Here is a 19,086-nt window from a genome sequence, read left to right on the forward strand (position 1 = left end):
CAGATGCTAGGCTAACTGGATCCCTTTTTAAAAATCAATGTGACATATGACAGGACAGGGAGTGAAGACAAAGAAATGGAATTGAATAAGCTAGGAAACACTCTTCCTGACAACAGCTGTGAAGTATGTGCATGACCTGCACAATGACATCACTTCCTAGAAATGTCACTGTGCTGGTGCGGGGGTGTGCATGCGCTTTGCACATGCACAAGGAGGATCATGGGCCCGGCAAAAGGATAAGTACCAGGTTATTTGCCTCCTGCTGGGAAGCTAAAGAGACCTGGTAACCCTAGAAATACTAATTATTATATGTAATTTGTTACTAAGTTTGGCTTCCCTCCCAGATGATTGGAAAATAGATTATGCCTTTCTTTTCTGGAAAAAAGCCTTGAAATACCTGTTTTTTAACCAATGCATCAAAATTAGTGGAAACTTTGTCTCTGTGCTGACTACACAATGACACACTATGTTAACAATATGTTTAATCAAGTGATTTGGGATAGGGACCAAAGATGGTGCAATATTTTATGATATATGTCAAAAACCTCTTCATGTTCTCAGGTCACTCACAGGAATTGTGCAGTACAGTCACAGGAGCAGAACGCATAGACTTGATGACACAAGAAAGGGGTAAAAATTAAGTAATGCAAAAGATTTGTTCATTACATTTATATCCTTGTTCTTCCCCCAAGGAGTCTAAATCAACATACAAGGAATTTCCAGGCTGACTCAGTTCCAGGCCAAGATTTCGTTAACTACTGAAATGGAACTAGCAGACTTTTCTCTGGCAACAGCTATCTTTGATATACTGTCAGAGCAACCTTAGATTCAGTTATTTGAATCTCTACTGTGAGGATATTAAAAGGCTATTTTTATCTTTCCTCTTCAAACTGTTTTTCAATTAACTATGATAAAACAACCAATCTAAAAACACGCTATTTCTAATTTCATAAAGAGATAAATTTCAAGAGAAAATGACTCATTTTAATACATTTGAATCCATTTTTAATATACCATGGGGGTGCTTTTTAAAAACAAATTTTAATCAGACATTCAACTCTTCATGTTCTGTCACCAGTCTTTAATATTTCTAACAAAAACAAAACATCCAGCCAATAGTTCAGATTCTATTTTCATTAACTAGCATATGATTTAAAATCACCTTCATTACTCATTGGAGTTAAATGGATTTGAATAAAAACAGCTGAAGTCAGAGTTGGTCCTATTTATAACACCTTGTTACCACCTTTGAGACTCTATCTTACCAACAATATTGTTCCATTAATCTATAAAAGGAATACATATATACATACTTATTTGAGCAAGGGGCTTCAGAGCTCCTTATTTCAATGGTAGGAACTTGGACAAAGAAGACTGGAACATCCACACGCATATGACTGTTCAGGATCAGGTGGCACAGCTAAACTAGTGGCTACTAAGGACATATCAAGTGATTTTCATAATTTTAGAATAAGACTTAACCCATTTTCTGCCCTTTCATTATACACATTTCCCTTGCTTTGGTAATTTTCAGATGTATAGGGATAATGCCTTATAGCTGATGCAGTTAGATTTATCAAAAGCATTTGGTATTACAGATCATACTATCCTACTGCAATGCCTAGGATATCAGATAGGTAGTGTAATCGTTTGCTTAATTTTAAACCACCCTGTAATTATTTGTTGCTCGTTTTTAAACCTTTTTATATTTATAATAGAGATTAGCACAAATCGAATTACGACTCAAAATTCATGATGAATCAGCCGATTCATTCCATGGGGAAAACGCGTTTTGTCGGGGTCGCTTTTTCCACAAACCTGACGACTTTTTTGGCTGATTCATCTGATTTGTTGTTTGTTAGGGAAGCCAGACACCATGGCATCATTCAATTGATTCCCCAGGCAATGGAGGCCAGTCGTTTGGTTGCCCCCAATGTTAGCTCACAAACCTTGATTGGCAGCTGTCCCTGTTAACTGTAGAGCTTCCATTCTGCCCCATTCAGCACAGTAGCTGGGGGAGTGGGGTGATTAAACTCTTAGGCAACTGAGGGGATGTGCCTACAGTAGCCATGGGGACACCAATCTCTTCCCCCAAAACCCTGTTAGGCAGGCCTGTCTGCCAACCAGAGTGCTCCTCTTTTGCTCTATGTCAGCATTTTATATAAAAGCCAAAGGTCTGTGCCTCGTGGTTTCATTTCCAGCAGGCAGAGAGAGAGGGAGGAACTGTAGCTGGAATTTGGAGTAAGAGAGAGTGCATTTGGGAGCTTTGGCCTAGATTTGGTGCTGGAAAAGAGACAGAAAAGCCTCTTTTCCAATTTCCTTTCCTTCTCCCAGTGGGGAGGTGTTTGGGAAAGGGTGCTGTTGCCAAGTAGGCCCCCTCTCCTGCTTTAAGGCCTGCCATGAACTGTGTTAAAGTTTCCTGCGTTGCTGCTTTACTGCCACACCAAAGATTGCCCTGCACGTGTGTGCTCTAATACACGTGTCAGTTTCCTGCCTGCGTGTTAATTACCTTGCTGCTGCAATAGACTGTGTAGTTTACTGACTCCATGTTTGGATAACTACACAAAGGACTCTCTTCCTGGGCAGCCCTGCCCAGAACTGTATCTGGACTTCCCAGTGTGTGTTTGGACTTTACTACAAGTGTGCCCCGTGCCTGCACTGCCATCTGCCACGGACCGTGCCTGTTCCCTGCTTTGGACTGTGTTTTACGTGCTGTTCCCCCTGCCTCCATGGAAGCCTGCCTCATATGGGCCCAAGCCGCTGCTAGCAGCCGGGCACCTGCCGGGGAAACCTCCAGCGAGCCTGGCTAGGCGCTCCCTGGTCAGTTCCCGCCTGGAGCCTCCCGCGGGCCGGTCCCCAAGCTTGCCCTCGCTACCGGGCAGCCTGCTATCCAGCCCCAGCTATGCCCAGCCGGCATCCATGTTCTCAGGCAGCCAGAAGACCCAGGGAAGAACACTGCTTTGGGAAGCCATTTCGGCGAAGCGGGCACACCACGTCCGCAGCGAGAGCACCTCGCCCCACTCTGCATATCTTAGGAGCCGCCCCGGAGAAGGAACTAAGTGCCGACCATCCCAAGCACTTAGAGAATGCATCTCAAAGAAACCTCCGCATTCCAGAGCTGATGACATCAGGACAAGCCCCGTCCGCTGGAACATCCTTTCAGCCTACTCGGATTTCCCCCTCCCTCTTTTGTCTCCTCTTCCTGAGGTGTCACTTATCACAATCTGATTACCAAAGTGGCCCATCCAAGTCATTCAGTAACCCATTAGAACCTTTGTTTTAATCTGTGAGAACCACCAAGTACAGCACCAGCCCCGGGGTACGTTTTGGGGTATTTAAGCCGGTCTCCCAGACCGCATGGTGCGCGTGCCACCCTATCCAGAATCCCTTGCTGTCCGTTTGTGGTCCCAGTGCTGGCATTGGGCCACCTCGCTGTTGTGTCTCTGCTTCGCTTCAGGATTGTGAGTATTCCCCACCATCGTTGGGAACCTGCTAATGCGAAAGTCTCTGCATTTCTTACTCTGTGTTTCTTAGACCTTGTGTGTTCTCTTGTATGTATGTGCAAGTTCAGGCTTACGCCACACTATTAGTAAATACACGTGTTTGAACCTATTTGTAGTCTGCCTCTTTGTCACTAGAGTGTCTGGAATCGGGACCTCCGTAAACATAGGTTAGATCCGCGCTATTTTTAGTTACAGACTGCTAAAGCTAATTTCCCCCTTATTAAAGAGCAGTTCTGGTAACAGTGCCTTTCCTGCTTCACTCCCACCCCAGCCCACCCTAGTCTCAGGCCTTTGTCTGGAACTTGGGCCTAGCTTTACTGAGGCCTCCCTTTTTTCCCTTTGCTTGTCTTTGTTTCTTGCTCTGCTCTTTTGAGGGCCTCACTCTTGCTGTTTTGTTTTTTGGTGGTTTTGGGGCTTCCCCCTCCCACAGGACTCAAACCCTCACTCTTCTGTTTTCTCTCCGGGATTTTGTGCACTTCTCTGGTGTTGCTTGCTCTTATTTTCTGCCCTCCTTTTGAATATTCAGCTTTTGTTTTGTGCATCTGTCCTGCCTGGGCTGGTGTCTGTGTGGTGCTTTTGGGGATCAACACCCACCTCAGTCTTAGGGCAGCTGCCTGCTGCATTTTGCTCTGTTCTCTCTCCTCTAGTGCACTTCTCTGGTGCAGCTTGCTTTCTTTTTGCGGTGTGGGCCACCCCCGGGGCCGTGGAACCCCAGGGGAACGAGGGGGTCTGTCCTATCCATTGATCGCCTCCCTGGCCCGCAAGCAGGGGGCGGTTGCCAACAGAACCTATGCCTGGGGGTCCATCAGTCCAGTAACTGTTGGGTGCTGCAATGCAGTCAAAGGAGCCATCGGTGGGGGAGCTGGCTTTGGGGGGGGGGTCTAAAACTTGAAGATGCATATTGCGACCTTCACAAAACTTGGAGGATGGCTGGAGGAGAGCCTTCTCAATACTCCGTGTGAGTATGGCATTTCTAAGGGGCCGAGATCTAATGAACCATGAATCGAACTAGCTGGTTCGTGAAAATGGGAAGTTCGTGGAAATTTGTGGGTTGTCAAATGGGAAAAACCACGAATCTCGAAGTTCGTTTTTTTGGCAGTTTGTGCCCATCTCTAATTTATGACCTTTCTAAGCCTTTGCCATTAGACCTTTATTTAACCTTAAAGTTATACTTCAGGAGGGCTCTGGTCACCAATAACACTTTTTAAAATTTCTACACACACAGAATTTCAGGAGTTCTGTACTTTACTCAGGTTTTACATGGAAAACACCTTCCTTTTTGGGTTTGTGTGACCCATATATTGCTGCCTCCCTGATTCCCTCATAAGGTTTTGCTGCCACCAAAGGCTTTTGTCTTAGACCTCCTTAGTTTAACTTGTAATATAGGAGTGCTTGTTATTAGGCCTAGCTGTCCCACTATGGCAGCCCGTTCCTGAGACATGGGCTGGCTTGCCTGGCCTTCCCACCACAGCAGCGCCGTCCAAAGAGATGGGACAGCTCCCTGGCCTTCCTGCCACAGCAACGCCCTCTGGAGGCCATACTGGCGACGACTCAGGTTTTATCCTGGTGCTCCTGCACAGGCGCACCATGATAAAAAGTGCGTCATTGCCAATACAGTTTGCCTTTTATAAAGATGATGAAGATTCCAAATAAATTGTTTTTTCTACACTGTAGCAAAGCAATAATTGAGGAAGAAGGTGCTCCCTTTCTCCTCCTTTATAATGAAATAGCTGGAAAAACTGTTAGAGAAAAGTGGAATACCTTGCACTAACAGGTGCTCCAAGATGTCCATGCCAGCAATGTGAATGCACAATTCCCATGTGGAACAGCACAGAAACCATGATGATTAACTATGGGAAATGTACTGAGACTTCCCTGGACTGCTGAAAGAGCAGTGATTTATCCATTAAGAGACCTTCACAGTACAGAAGAATTTTAAAGCATATCTCAAGGATCCCTGATTAGTGTTGCCATGGCTTTGCTAAGGGAGGGGGGAAATGGGATGAAAGTAAAACCTGTGAGTGATGTTTGTCTGTTCTTATGAAATCCTGAAACAGGCACAGACATGGTACTTTCACATTGGTCCTTTCCAACTGAAAGATGGGCATAGCTGCTTATATAATTCTCCTAGTCCCCTATTTGCTCTACATGCTGAAACGATGGTCCCTGTGTCCCTTTCTAAGAACCTCAACCTACATTCCATTCCCTTTCTATCCCTTAGTAGATGTTAGGAATAAAACTGATATCTAGATTGTACATTAAGAGGGAAAATTTATATTAAGTTTTGGACCCTTTGGGGGGTATATTAGGCATAAAGACATGACTTGTTAATATAGAGATTTAGATCACATTTAGATAAACAATTTTGTTTGTGTACATGTGTATGTGTATGTGATTGTAATTTGGGGGGGGGGTCTGTGTTCTGTTATAGAAAAATCAGATACTGTTTTTGGGGGAGAGAATGCTAGCAGTATGAAAATGGGCATGGTAAAGGAAGTTGCCACATAATAACAACATTCGATTTACACACCGCCATTCAGGACAACTTAATGCCCATTCAGAGCAGTTTACAAAGTATGTCATTATTATCCCCACTATAGTAATCACCCTGTGAGGTGGGTTGGGCCGAGAGAGCTCCTAGAAGCTGTGACATAGGGAAGGCTACAAAGACAATCAGAATGACACAACAGCCCACACATATTGTGGCATGTGTTAAAGGCTGTACTTCGTGGGCGACATTTCTTTATCAGCTCATTTACACAAAACCAAACAGGGCCAAATATTAGAAATTCGGAATGGAATTACCCAATTGGAACGCCAACATAAAGAAAAAGGTGGCAAAAAGATCTATAAAAAACTGTTGAATGAAAGGAAATTGTTGGACACAGTGGAAACTAATAAAATTTTTTAAAAATGCTATTCTTAAAGCAGAAATACTGGAATAACTTGCCAAAGACATTGAGATATATCTCCTGGAAAATCAAGGAGAAGAAAGTAAATAAATTTATTAGAGCAATACAAGACTCTCAAAGAAAGACACATACAAAGACAGGGGATATTGTAAAAGTCTTCAAAGATATTTATGCTAACTTATATACATCCACTAACCCCAACAAAGACAGCATTAAAGAATATTTAGAGAATCAAACTGGATTACTGAGGCTCAACGACGCTCACTGTAAATTATTGGAAAATCCTATTTCCTTGCAAGAAATTTTAGACTATTAAAAATCTTTAAACTCGCAAAGCCTCAGGACCTGATGGTTTTTCATCTGGGTTCTTTAAAAAGTATGCATACTTACTATCAACACCCTTAATGAATGCATGTAATATCATCTTACAATTGGGAGAACTTCCACCTTCATGGAAGGAGGCCTCCATAACAATGATGCCAAAACAAGGAAAAAATGGAACGAACTCAGCTTCTTATAGGCCAATTTCTCTATTAAATGTCAATTACAAAATATTCACCTCAATAATGGCTAAAAGATTAAACACCTTTATTGGTGAATATATTAATATGGATCAGTCTGGATTTATACCTAGAAGGGAAATAATGGATAATGTATTTAAGGCTCTTACTATAATAATTGTAAACAAAAGCAAGTACAATTGGCAATCCTTGCCTTAGATATACAGAAGGCATTTGACTCCTTAGAAACTGAATATTTGCATGCCTTGCTTCAGAAAATGAACTTCTGACAAAATTTCCTTCGTGTTATTAATACAATATATGCTCACCCTGTAGCCAAAATTAGAATGAATGGAATCTCTTCTGATAATATAACCTTAAATAAAGGCACACACCAAGGCTGTCCGCTTTCACCAATACTCTTTATTATCACCATGAATCTTTAGCAAATTCAATAAGAAACAACACGTCCATTAAAGGAATAGAAATCAATCAGCGCATATTTAAATTAAGCCTTTTTGCTGACGATATCTTACTATATATCTCTCAACCTTTACTGTTGATACCTGCTCTTAATAATTAATTGGCTAATTTCAGTCAGATCTCAGGACTGACAGTCAACCAAAGTAAGTCCAGTATCCTGCCTATAAATGCCAAATTCCATAGAAAAGTCCACTAAAACCAGATATAAATTTCAGTGGGCTAATCGATTTTTACCTTATCTAGGAGTTAATATTCCTTCAAATCTGGACCAATTACTTCAAGTTAATAATAAGCCTAAAATGAAAGAGATAAAATCAAGTTTGCTTAAGTGGAATAAATAGTGTTTGAACTGGTATGAAAGATAACATATAATAAAAGCATTAATCTTACCGAAACTAATATTTTTGTTTAGGACCATTCCTATAACAATCCCACCTAAAATGCTGAACTAATGGCAAACTTTACTGAATCAATTTCTTTGGCAGTATAAGCGCCTTAGGGTAGCTTTTAAGGTACTCAGAAAGAAAAAAAAACCAGGGGCTTTAACTACCCAGATCTAGCACTGTATAACTCTGCCGCCAGGACAACAAATATTATCCATATATTACATGAGGAACGACAATCTGACTGGATCACTCTCTTAGATCAACTATGCAACTCTAAGACAATACAAGATATACTTTGGCTGGTTAAAAAGTGTCAACCATCGGAGATTGCGCATAATATATTTCTTAAGACTATTCTAAACACCTGGGACAAGTATAAGGGTAAAATAATCCCACAATTATCACGACATACCACTTTAAGCTCTCAAGAACAGCTACCTGGTAATATTGCATTATATTTGCTAAACAGAGGAGATAGGATTAAAAATGTATGCTTTCTAGACATTGCCTCTAAAGAGGGCCTTTTAGAGAAAACTAAGCTGGAAGCAAAATATTCTTGTTCCATTCCTTGGTACCTGTATTTACAACTTTCACAATTTTGTAAAGATATCAAACTAGGAGACATAATCAAAAAACCCAAGATGGAACTGGAATTATTGCTAGAAACTCCTGAATTTACCAAAAGAGGCTGCTTTAGAAAATATATAACATACTGGTGCAGGATGTGACACTGAAAACTGATACTACTCACTTAAAATTGCAACAGGATTGTGAGATAAGCATTTCTGATGAAGAGTGGCAACAGGTTTGGAAATCAAGCATAGTAAATTCTCCAGTCATAACCATAAGACTTCAATCATATAAATTATAAATCATTGGCATCTCACTCCACGTAGGATGTGACACTGAAAACTGATACTACTCACTTAAAATTGCAACAGGATTGTGAGATAAGCATTTCTGATGAAGAGTGGCAACAGGTTTGGAAATCAAGCATAGTAAATTCTCCAGTCATAACCATAAGACTTCAATCATATACATTATAAATCATTGGTATCTCACTCCACGTAGGCTGTCTAAAATATATTCCACCAGCTCCCCTTTATGCTGGAAAGAATGCAGACAGATTGGTACCTTCTTACATTGCTGGTGGCAATGTCCACGTATAGCAGACTTTTGGGACACAATCCAGCGACAAACTGCACTCATTACATCATACAATATACAATTAAAGCCAGAATTAATATTGTTAGATATTTGGAAAGATAGAGAACATCCAACTATTAGACAACAGTTAATCTCAAACACTCGGGTTTTTCTTCAGATCACACAACAGTTAATCTCATAATTGCTAGTTGCAGCAAAAACCTCTATAGCTCTTAACTGGAAGTCTCATAATAAGTCTCCTAGTTTGAATACTTGGTATAACAAAATCTGGGAGCAACTAATTATGGAGAAAATAACTGATAGATTGCAACAAAGGGAAAGGCCACACTGCACAACGAATTTCTATGCAAAATGGAAACCGTTTCTGGACTTTCTATCGAATAATGAATTGTTATTAACAAAGCTACCATACCAAACAATTATTAATCTGGACTTTTAATTCTTCTCAATCAGGCTTTTTTAAGATAATTCATAGGAGCTACTCTGAATATCTACTTTATGGACCTTAGTTTGACTCTTCTTGAGAAAACAGTTATTAGATGTATGGTTGTTAATGGCTATAGCACATCACCTTAGTTGTTAATGTTCTTGTTCTTGTTGTTATTCTTGTTCTTATCATTTTATGAAGGTATTATTGTATTAATAAAAGGTTTTTTTTAAGAAAAAAAAGAAATAGTAGGGAGTATGACCTAGGTTCACTCAGTGGAATTTCATACCTTTTCCTTTGAACAGAGGGCCTTAATGAAATACTATACAGTACTTTGGAAATCACCTTTTGTTTAAAAAGTCAATTTGCCATGCTGCACAGGGGATGATGCCCAACAACAATAGGTTTAAAATCACCTCTGAATCATAGAACTAGTTTCCTAGTTTTTGAATTCTGGCATTATTAAAAACTTGTAACGTAACATTTTATAAACAGCTCTTCCCAAGCATACATTAAGGTGTAATAGTTAAAGGTACTGGACTAGGATCTAGATCACCCAAGTTGAAATCTCTCCTCTGACATAAAGCTCACTTGTTGATCTTGGACTACTCACTCTCTCTTAGCCTAACCTCCCACACAAAGTTAAGAGGATGAAATGAGGAAGAAAGACCCATGAACTCTACAATGAAGTCAGGATAAAAATGCACTGGAGATAGAAGTAGATTCATTCTTTAATGTTGGAGGCTTGTCTAGTCATCATCTGTTAACAGACATCTTGAAGACTTGCAACCAGGGCATCTGTTTTTAATACCACAATGTCATCAGAATCCTGTTCTTTCCCCTCACAATTCTTCTATATCTTTGGTTGCAAAAAGTATTAAAGACCATTCATTAAACGAAAGAATCGATTTCATACTATTTAGATTTCAAACTACATAGTTTACTCTGCCAAGTCAACTCTTATTCATGCAGTTTTGCTGACTCTTATAAAGTTAAATTGCTATGGTTTTGTACTCCCTATAGAGAGCAAAGAATAATATTGTGCAATTGGAAACTTCCTTTTCTGTTGCATTTAAACAATTTACCACAACCTAACATTCCCATTTCTTTTGTGGTCATATTAGCCTCCAACCATAATGACAAGCCCTACCAAGTGAAGTTTCTATAAAGTTTGTTTGCTATTAAAATATGCAGAAAGCAAAATGAAAGGAAATTCCAGTAATTGTTAACACTGAATTACATCATACTAACAAATCATTAACTGGAATGTTATTTATTTATTTATTTAATTTTACAAAATTTATAAACTGCCTTTCTGCCCTCACAAGGGCCACCAAGGCCTTTGTTGACTAATAACCACAGGTCTGTTGACTGGTATAATTTTACACATTGTTTCTTACTCATCCTCTAGGCATACAGAACTAGCCTGAAGATGGTATACCTTTTGGAAAGTGATCATATAACCTCTCATGTGAGCTGGGCCCATCTTGTGATTGGTCAATAGTGCACAGGCCTGTTCACGTGATTTTTCCTACTCAAACAAGAGCTTCTGTGGTTGGAGCTTGCAGACCCTGTGCTGATCATCTTCCAGGCCTCTTGGAGGACAGGTGAAGTGCTGGAAGACAGGAGGGCAAATATCATCCCAATCTTCAAGAACGGGAAAAAGGACGGTCCTGGAAACTACAGGTCAGTCAGCCTGACCTCTGTTCCAGGAAAGATACTGGAACAGATATTAAAGGCGTCAATCTGCAAGCATCTAACAGACAACATAGTGATATGGGGAAGTCAGCATGGATTTCACCAAAGACATAACATCCAAATCACAGGATGTCATTGTCCCACTATATGCCAGTTGGTCAGGCCCCACTTGGATTATTGTGTGCAGTTCTGGAGGCCTCATTTTAATAAGGATGTAGACAAATTGGAACAAGTGCAGAGGAGAGCAACCAGGATGATCAGGGGCATGGAGACCAAGCCCTACGAGGAAAGACTGAGGGACCTGGGAATGTTAAATTTGGAGAAGAGGAGGTTGAGGGAAGACATGATTGCTCTGTTTAAGTATTTAAAAGTCTGTCACTTAGGGGAGGGAAGGAATCTGCTCCTGTTGGCAACAGAGGATAGGACTTGAAACAATGGGTTTAAAAGAAGAAAGGTACCATCTAGAGATTAGGAAAAATGCCTTCACATTAAGAGTAATTTAGCAGCAGAATTGGCTGCCTAGGGATGTGGTGGGTTCCCTCTCATTGCCAGTCTTCAAGAAGAGGCTGGATGAATACTTGTTAGGGATACTTTAGGCTGTTCCTCCATTGGGTAGGGGTCTGTTAAGCCCTTTCCAGTTCTATGTTTTTATGGTCATTTACATGGCCTGCATGGTGAACGAGAGGGCCTGGTGTCACTCTCTCACCATGCTTTTCCAGCTCTGGATCTCAATGAATGTATAAACGAAAGCTGACTCCATCAGTTCCTCATTAACTGAAAATACACTTCACAGACCCATCTATAAAGATGCCCATAAGAAGCACTGTTAAATGTTAGCACCTTTTCCATTCTTTGTGGTTTTCAAAATTGACACAAAAACAGCAGGATGGTTTACAACCAGATTTCAATGGGACAGCAAAGGACTATAAAACTGGAGATGCGGTGATATCTTTACATTTGTTATAGGTTATTTCTCAGAAGGTTTCAAATGCAATATGCCAGATAGGTTTGGCTAAATGAGACATTTTCCTGGATCTAAATGCATAGCGATATCCATTTATTTATACCAGAGGAAAATAACAGTTTTACCAAACACAGATGTGTGATGCTTTAGTATGTTAGGCTAAGAATCCCCTTGACAACTGATTAACACCTTTCAGTTAACAATTGGTAGAAGAAATCTATCCCTCAAGTGCTACCTTAATGTCAAACGAATTCTATCAATAGAAAATGAGCCCACTTCTTGTATCAGTATTCCAGGAAACGGTCAACCAACCATCTCCACTTGCTGAAGGTTTTCCAATCCACTGTTGTTCCTGCTCCCCTTTGTGTTGCCCCTCCTCTCAATCATCACCACAATTAAAGACCTGATACCTTAGCAACCTCAGCCAATGGCTATGATGCTACATAAATTCTGAAACTAAGCTGTAGATCAGATAGGTATGACTGTACAGCCTAGCAAAACATTTGCTTGCCCAAACTTTAGATTATTTTTAAAAAACCCTCCAGATTCCAGTTTACAACTAAATGGTAAGAAAATGTTACAATACAAAGAGAGATTCCAATCTCAATCTCCAGAAGAAAATACTGAAGAATGCAAAAAAGAACAGGGGGAGGAAACAAAGGATGCTGAGAGCCTATGAGCAGTTATAGCCCCAAAGTAGGGGTGTGTGAAATGAAACTCCCAGGCTGAAGATATATATGAAAATCACTGTTTCAAATATTTTCCTTGATTATTGGAATGGAAACACAAACCCCAGATGCTTGCAATAACGAAACCCCTCCCCACCAAAAAATCTGTTGTTTTTTTCAAGTTCCAATGCTTATGAGTCATGCAGCATGAGCACGTGTTTTTCTTTGATTGTTATTTCCTGGATATTGCATCTCTCCCTTCCATGTAGACCCTTGAGCATTCCCAGCCAATCTACTGATTTTCTGAACAATGACATCTCTCCCTTCTAATCAGACCATTGCGCTGAAGGAGCAAAACCACTCCTAGTCAACCTCAAGCTGCAGAAGGCTGCTATTCTCCTCCTCTCCCCCTGCCTTTTTGGGTTATAGAGAGAGTTTTCTTCTGAAAGTAGAAAGCCTGGGCTTGTTCAAGGGCCCATAGAATTCAAATGCTTGAATTTGCTTGAAACTTGGGGATTCTTTGAAGTACAGGCAGAAGACACTCCACTGCAATATTTTGTTGAAAAACAATGACTCCACCTGGCCCCAGAAAAAGTCCCCCAAAGGGAATAATGGCCAATCTCATTCCTTACTTTGTTAAACAGATCACAGGGAAGACTGGGAAATGGATAGTTTTCAGCAGAAAGGTAAAAGGTTTTCTAATTGGCAGGCAGTCACTGTAAGAGTGAGAAAATAAAATGAATGCAGGAGGGTGGCTTATGCCTATGTCCAGTCTGGAGCTCTCTTGCTAGAAATCAGTAGAAATAAGTGCGGCTTATTTTCAGGGTCTGTAAAATCAATCCTATGTGTTCAAGCTGCTTGCAACTTAGGAGGGCTTTCGATTAGAGGAAGGACTGTGTTCTAGTTTGGTGCCATTATCTTTATAAACAGCTATCCTAGACCCTTGAATAGATTTTCCATTGAAAATAGTGGTCCCAAAAGAAAAAACCACAGATTTTATTCCCAAACTGGTAATATCCTACTTGGAAGTAAGTTATAATGGTAAAATTTCCCCCCTGAAGTCTGGATCAGAAATTGTAATGAAAATTTTGTCAGTGCACACCCCTACCTCAAAGCTCTTGACTGGGCTGCTAGCAGAGGTTTCAGCTGCATCCTCCATGCTTATTCTCTGCATGTTGTGCAAGAGGGTCTGGTTTAAAAGGGGTTTTAAGCTGAATTAACTGATTTTATCAGGTTTGATTTATACTGCTGCTTTTTCAATTGCTGGCCTGAAATATATTATTTGTTGTGTTTAGATCATTGTGAGTAGTGGACTGCAATTATGATCCTGGTGAAATGGGAGGCCAAAATGGCCTGGGAAAAGACTATGCCCCTTGAGGGACAGAGAGTTGGAGATAAAGCAGGCATCGCTGTGTTCCTCTTTGCCAGCTACACCTGGCCTGCGCCAGCATGACAAAAGTGGGCATTGTCATGCTTCTCTTCTCCAGACCCGCTACACCTCAGCTAGCACAAGGTGAAGTCTGCTGTTCCTCCTCGCCAGCATGATAGGGTTGGTGAAGAGGAGTATGGGTAATGCCATGCTGCTGTGCTGGTAATGCCCAGTGCCTATGCTCCTCTCCACTGGTTGCACTGCTCCAGCACAGGGCACAGCTGGCCAGGGCATGGTGGGGTGGTGAGGGGAAAGGGGTACAGATGGTATGAAGTGAAGCTGGCTATCACTGTGCCTGGGCTCCCATTTCCTGGCCTAGGTGCAGTGTGGTCAGCAAGGACGAATGCAGGTGCCGCTGACACTGGGCAAAGCCAGGCACCACTGTGTTCAAATTCCTCTTCACTGGCCTGGTTGAGGAGGAGCATAGGAACAATGGCTCCTAGCTGTGGCACTCCTACTTCTTCATGCCAGCCCCACTGAGTAAGTGGGTGAACTTAGAATAACAGCCTACCAGGATTTCCCCCAGTAAAGTACATCACTAATTTGCTTCTGTTGATTTTATTTTTTGTATGAATTATTCATGGAGGCTACTGTGAGTTAGCCATGGCTGAAGAAAAATAGAATTTTTATGAAAAAGTAGAGGATGCAGATAATATAAGGCAAATTAAATTGACTTATATTACACGACATTAAAAAGTTTAAACTTAGAATTTAGTATATCATAAAACCAGATATCATAAAACAATTATGTGAGGGTGATCTGGCTGCAACATCTATCACCCCATTGATCGCCAGGGTTGATTTGGCTGATCTGGCTGGCTAGGTGGGTGTTCCCTTCCTCCCTCACTGCAAAGGAGAGTCAAAGACATTTGATATTGCCAGATGTTGCTGAATCTTGCTCAGCTCATTCAAACTACATCAGCCTCTTGAAGGTAAATGTAAGCTCAGAGTTGCTAGCCCTGGAAAACTGATCACATAAAAAGACCCATGCTGAAGTACCTTTGATCTAGAACAAATTATGAATTTCCCCTAATATTTCCTTTTATGTTCACATCTCCCTTTCATGTTCTAAACAACAGTTATGGAAAGTTAAATTACTGTTAACCCACCATTAAAAAGCTTTTCCTTTATCTGGCTTCAAACAAAAGAGTACTCAAATGCTTTATTCTGTTATATTCCTCATTTCTGAAACTTGGCAGAGCCAAAGAATGACCAAACTGAAACGGTCTATGGAAACACAAGCCCAACACAAGGGAGTGCACACTGTTTGGCACAAAGAAAACTTGTGGATTATGTACAGTTTCCTTTTTTGGTTACCAATCTGCTATAGTTTTACAAAGTTACGCTTTAGTATCATGTTTCAGAAGGGCCCAGTTACTCTTTAATATAAAAAGACAACTGGAAATGCTTCATTCATTTTGCTTTCAAAGTGCAAAGATTTCTTCCAGAAAGAAAAGGATTGATATTAAATCTTGAACAACATAGTTATATCATATGTAAGGATAAAAGAAGTTCACACACATATGGAGGCCCTGTGGATTTTAAAAAAATGAAATTTAGGTAGGCATTCTCTTGCAGTGCATTCTCTTATGAACAATAAACTTACAGTGAATTTACACTAAACATGTGAAGCTTTTGAAATTTATAGCAAAATTGGGATTAAATTACTTGCAAATAATTTCTCTGTTCAGTGAAACAAGACTCATTTTCTTTTACTTATGCAAGCATATTTTAAAAAGAAAGCTTCCAGCTGCGCCTTGTCAGCCTAAGGACCAAAAGCATTGTGCTGCTTTTCATTTTCTAAATGAAGTATGTGCTATTCTGAAAAGCTGTATTAGCTGAATCTCTGCATACTGGACAGAACAGTGCCTTGTCCCTAGAGAAAGAAGCTATTTCAGTCTTCACTAAGGAATCATCTAACACGATTCAACATAATCCTATTGAAGCCTGATTTTAAAGATAGCAGCTGAATTTCTTTCTTTCTTTTGCATCTGGAGATTAAATGACAAGCAAAATCTACTGTTAGGTTAAATTTTCAGGTAAAAATGCTTTCTCTTTTAAAATTACTGTTTGCAGCATGGTAATGTCTAACATTTGCAAGGAAACTGTTTTATAATTTGTAATTAAGTTGATAAGCAAATGTGATGTGTGTGTGTATTATATGTGTATCTGAGACAAGTTGTAAAAGTATTTTTAAAATTTTTTATGTAGTATACATTACAGATTACACTAATAGAAAATGTAGTCAGTCACTGGTTACTATTTTTTATAGACAATAGCATGTTCACAATACTTTAAGAAATGTCATGTAGATAAATTCATAGTTGTAAATTTCTAATTTACATGAGACTTAGTATATTGTTAAAATTGATTCAGCACTAAACAGAGGAAGTCCTAGTTCTTTTTTATTGTTGTGTAGACTGGTAGAATCTAATAATAGAATTAATGGAGTCATTTATGCAAGTAGAATAGTTTAAGGACCTTTAGATTAAATTATTATCAATTAACTATTTCCACTGCCTTGCTGGCAAAACAGAATATTAAAAATAGCCAATATTTGGTGGGGATGCCCTATCATTAAAAGTTATTGGGAGAAAGTAATTGATTCGATCAAAACTATTACAGGATATGAAGTTCCCTTCGACCCTAAAATCCTCTTTTTAGATCAGTGGGAAGAATTACCTATACCTAAGATTAGACAAGAATTGATTGCAACTCTGTTAGTAGTAGCAAAGACTGAAATAGCGCTGGTCTGGAAGAAAGATCATGCACCCTCCATAGATTCATGGTTTGAAAAAGTATGGAATCACTTTATTATGGAAAAAACCCATAACGACTTATACATAGCTGAACAGTTTCCTGCAAACTCCAAGTTTATGGAGAAATGGCTTCCTTTTTTTGAATATGTTGATTCAAATAATATTCAGCCTAAATCAAAAATACTTCAAACAATTACTCTCTCTAGAACTTTTATGCTTTAATTTATATGCCTTGTTAAATTTTATAATACTTGACTGTATATATCTAACTCCCTCCTGTATCAAAATAGTTTTGTAATGGTTAAGGTTTAGATTCATAGGTGCTTGTTTGTATGTTGTATGGTTTAATTGTAATAAAAAATTTATTAAATAAAAAAAAAAAATAGCCAATATTCATAGTGTAGTATTTTGTACCTAGGAAAATTTGATACTTTCAACAGATACTACCAATGTGATTGATGTGTACAATATGGGCACGTTCAGATGTTCCTAGCTGAATGTAGAACCAGAGGGAGCAAATTTCATGATTAAGATGTGCCTGGCCACCTACAGTTTTCCCCACACCTCTCTCCTAGGACAGAAAGAAACATCTGACCCAGTAAATGACCACGTTTGTTTTCCTGAGCTCCATATCAATCAAGCCAGACTCAATTATTGTAAAGCACCCTATGTGAGGTTGTCTTTAAAGTTCACAAATTGCAGCCGAAATAATACTAATTGAAGCCTGCCAGTTCAGGCATATTTCATTACTGTGTCAGATGAACTAGCTTCCTATTGGTTTCTGAGACCAATTCAAAGTGCTTTAAATAGTTTCGGGCCAATTACGTCATGGACTATCTGCTACCACATATGACCCTTTATGTCTGAGGCCCTGCTGCATACCCCTTCACCTCTGAGGCCTTGCAAATTGCGATCCTTGATACAGCTTTTCTGTGATGGCCCTAAGTATGTGGAAAGCCTCCTCCAGGGAAATCAGCCCATCACTCACTGTTCACATTCAAACAAGCAATACAGATGTGGTTTTTCAAGAAGGCCTCTGAGACTTCACAGAAGCTTTTGTCGTAGACACAGTTGGTTTTTATCCTCTTCTCCCCTTCTGCCATTTTAACATCTGTTGTTATCTTAAAAGCATACGGCTTAAATGTTTTAACTTGTTAATTGTATTGGTTTTGATTGTTGTACTGGCTTATAGTTTTGGAAAAACCACGGGTGGCCCTGGAACAATTGTTGCGAAGAAACCACACAATACCAGGACACCACTATAACGAATGTAAATATATTCCTGTCCACATGTAAAAGTGCGAAGTGCAAAGTGTGATGTGTTCAAATATACAATACAGAAATACACAGTATAATCATATACAGCACATATGTTATTCAAACAAGTCTTTACAGTCCGTATAGTTCCTTGCTTTCATTTAAAGTGCAACATGCAAAAATTTTTATATGGAAGCCCATGGAGAGAATCGTGGAAGATGTTATAACATTCCCAGTCCCAAAATTCAAGATTTGTCCAACAACGCCGACGGGGATGTGCAGGCAATTGTCATTAACCCATTTCGTGAGAGAACTCACTTCATCTTGGGCATACAAAAATTCAGACTGGATACAAGAAAATTGCAAGAACCAAACTCATTCTCTGGGGGCTTAAGAAGAAGGTGGTGTTAACCACCTGATGAGTCCGTTAACACCACCTTCTTCTTAAGCCCCCAGAGAATGAGTTTGGTTCTTGCAATTTTCTTGTATCCAGTCTGAATTTTTGTATGCCCAAGATGAAGTGAGTTCTCTCACGAAATGGGTTAATGACAATTGCCTGCACATCCCCGTCGGCGTTGTTGGACAAATCTTGAATTTTGGGACTGGGAATGTTATAACATCTTCCACGATTCTCTCCATGGGCTTCCATATAAAAATTTTTGCATGTTGCACTTTAAATGAAAGCAAGGAACTATACGGACTGTAAAGACTTGTTTGAATAACATATGTGCTGTATATGATTATACTGTGTATTTCTGTATTGTATATTTGAACACATCGCACTTTGCACTTTGCACTTTTACATGTGGACAGGAATATATTTACATTCGTTATAGTGGTGTCCTGGTATTGTCTGGCTTATAGTTTTAGCAGTATACTGGAATCTCTGGTCATTGTTAAAGTTGAAAAGTGGGAAAAAATATTATAAATATT

General features: G+C 39.7%; 2 protein-coding genes across 2 annotated transcripts in view; one reads left to right on the top strand and one right to left on the bottom strand.

Moving 5' to 3' along the window:
- Window positions 1-19,086, bottom strand: part of CENPP (centromere protein P) — a 270,026-nt gene that overhangs the window by 65,341 nt on the left and 185,599 nt on the right. The gene's annotated exons all lie outside the window — the stretch shown is intronic.
- ECM2 (extracellular matrix protein 2) overlaps window positions 16,003-19,086 on the top strand; it is a 29,365-nt gene continuing 26,281 nt past the window's right edge. Inside the window, exon 1 of the mRNA XM_054976141.1 lies at window positions 16,003-16,176. The gene's annotated coding sequence lies outside the window, so the exon portion shown is untranslated. The remainder of the gene's footprint in view (window positions 16,177-19,086) is intronic.

This window comes from Eublepharis macularius, chromosome 4, assembly GCF_028583425.1.
Source record: "Eublepharis macularius isolate TG4126 chromosome 4, MPM_Emac_v1.0, whole genome shotgun sequence".
NCBI lineage: Eukaryota > Metazoa > Chordata > Lepidosauria > Squamata > Eublepharidae > Eublepharis > Eublepharis macularius.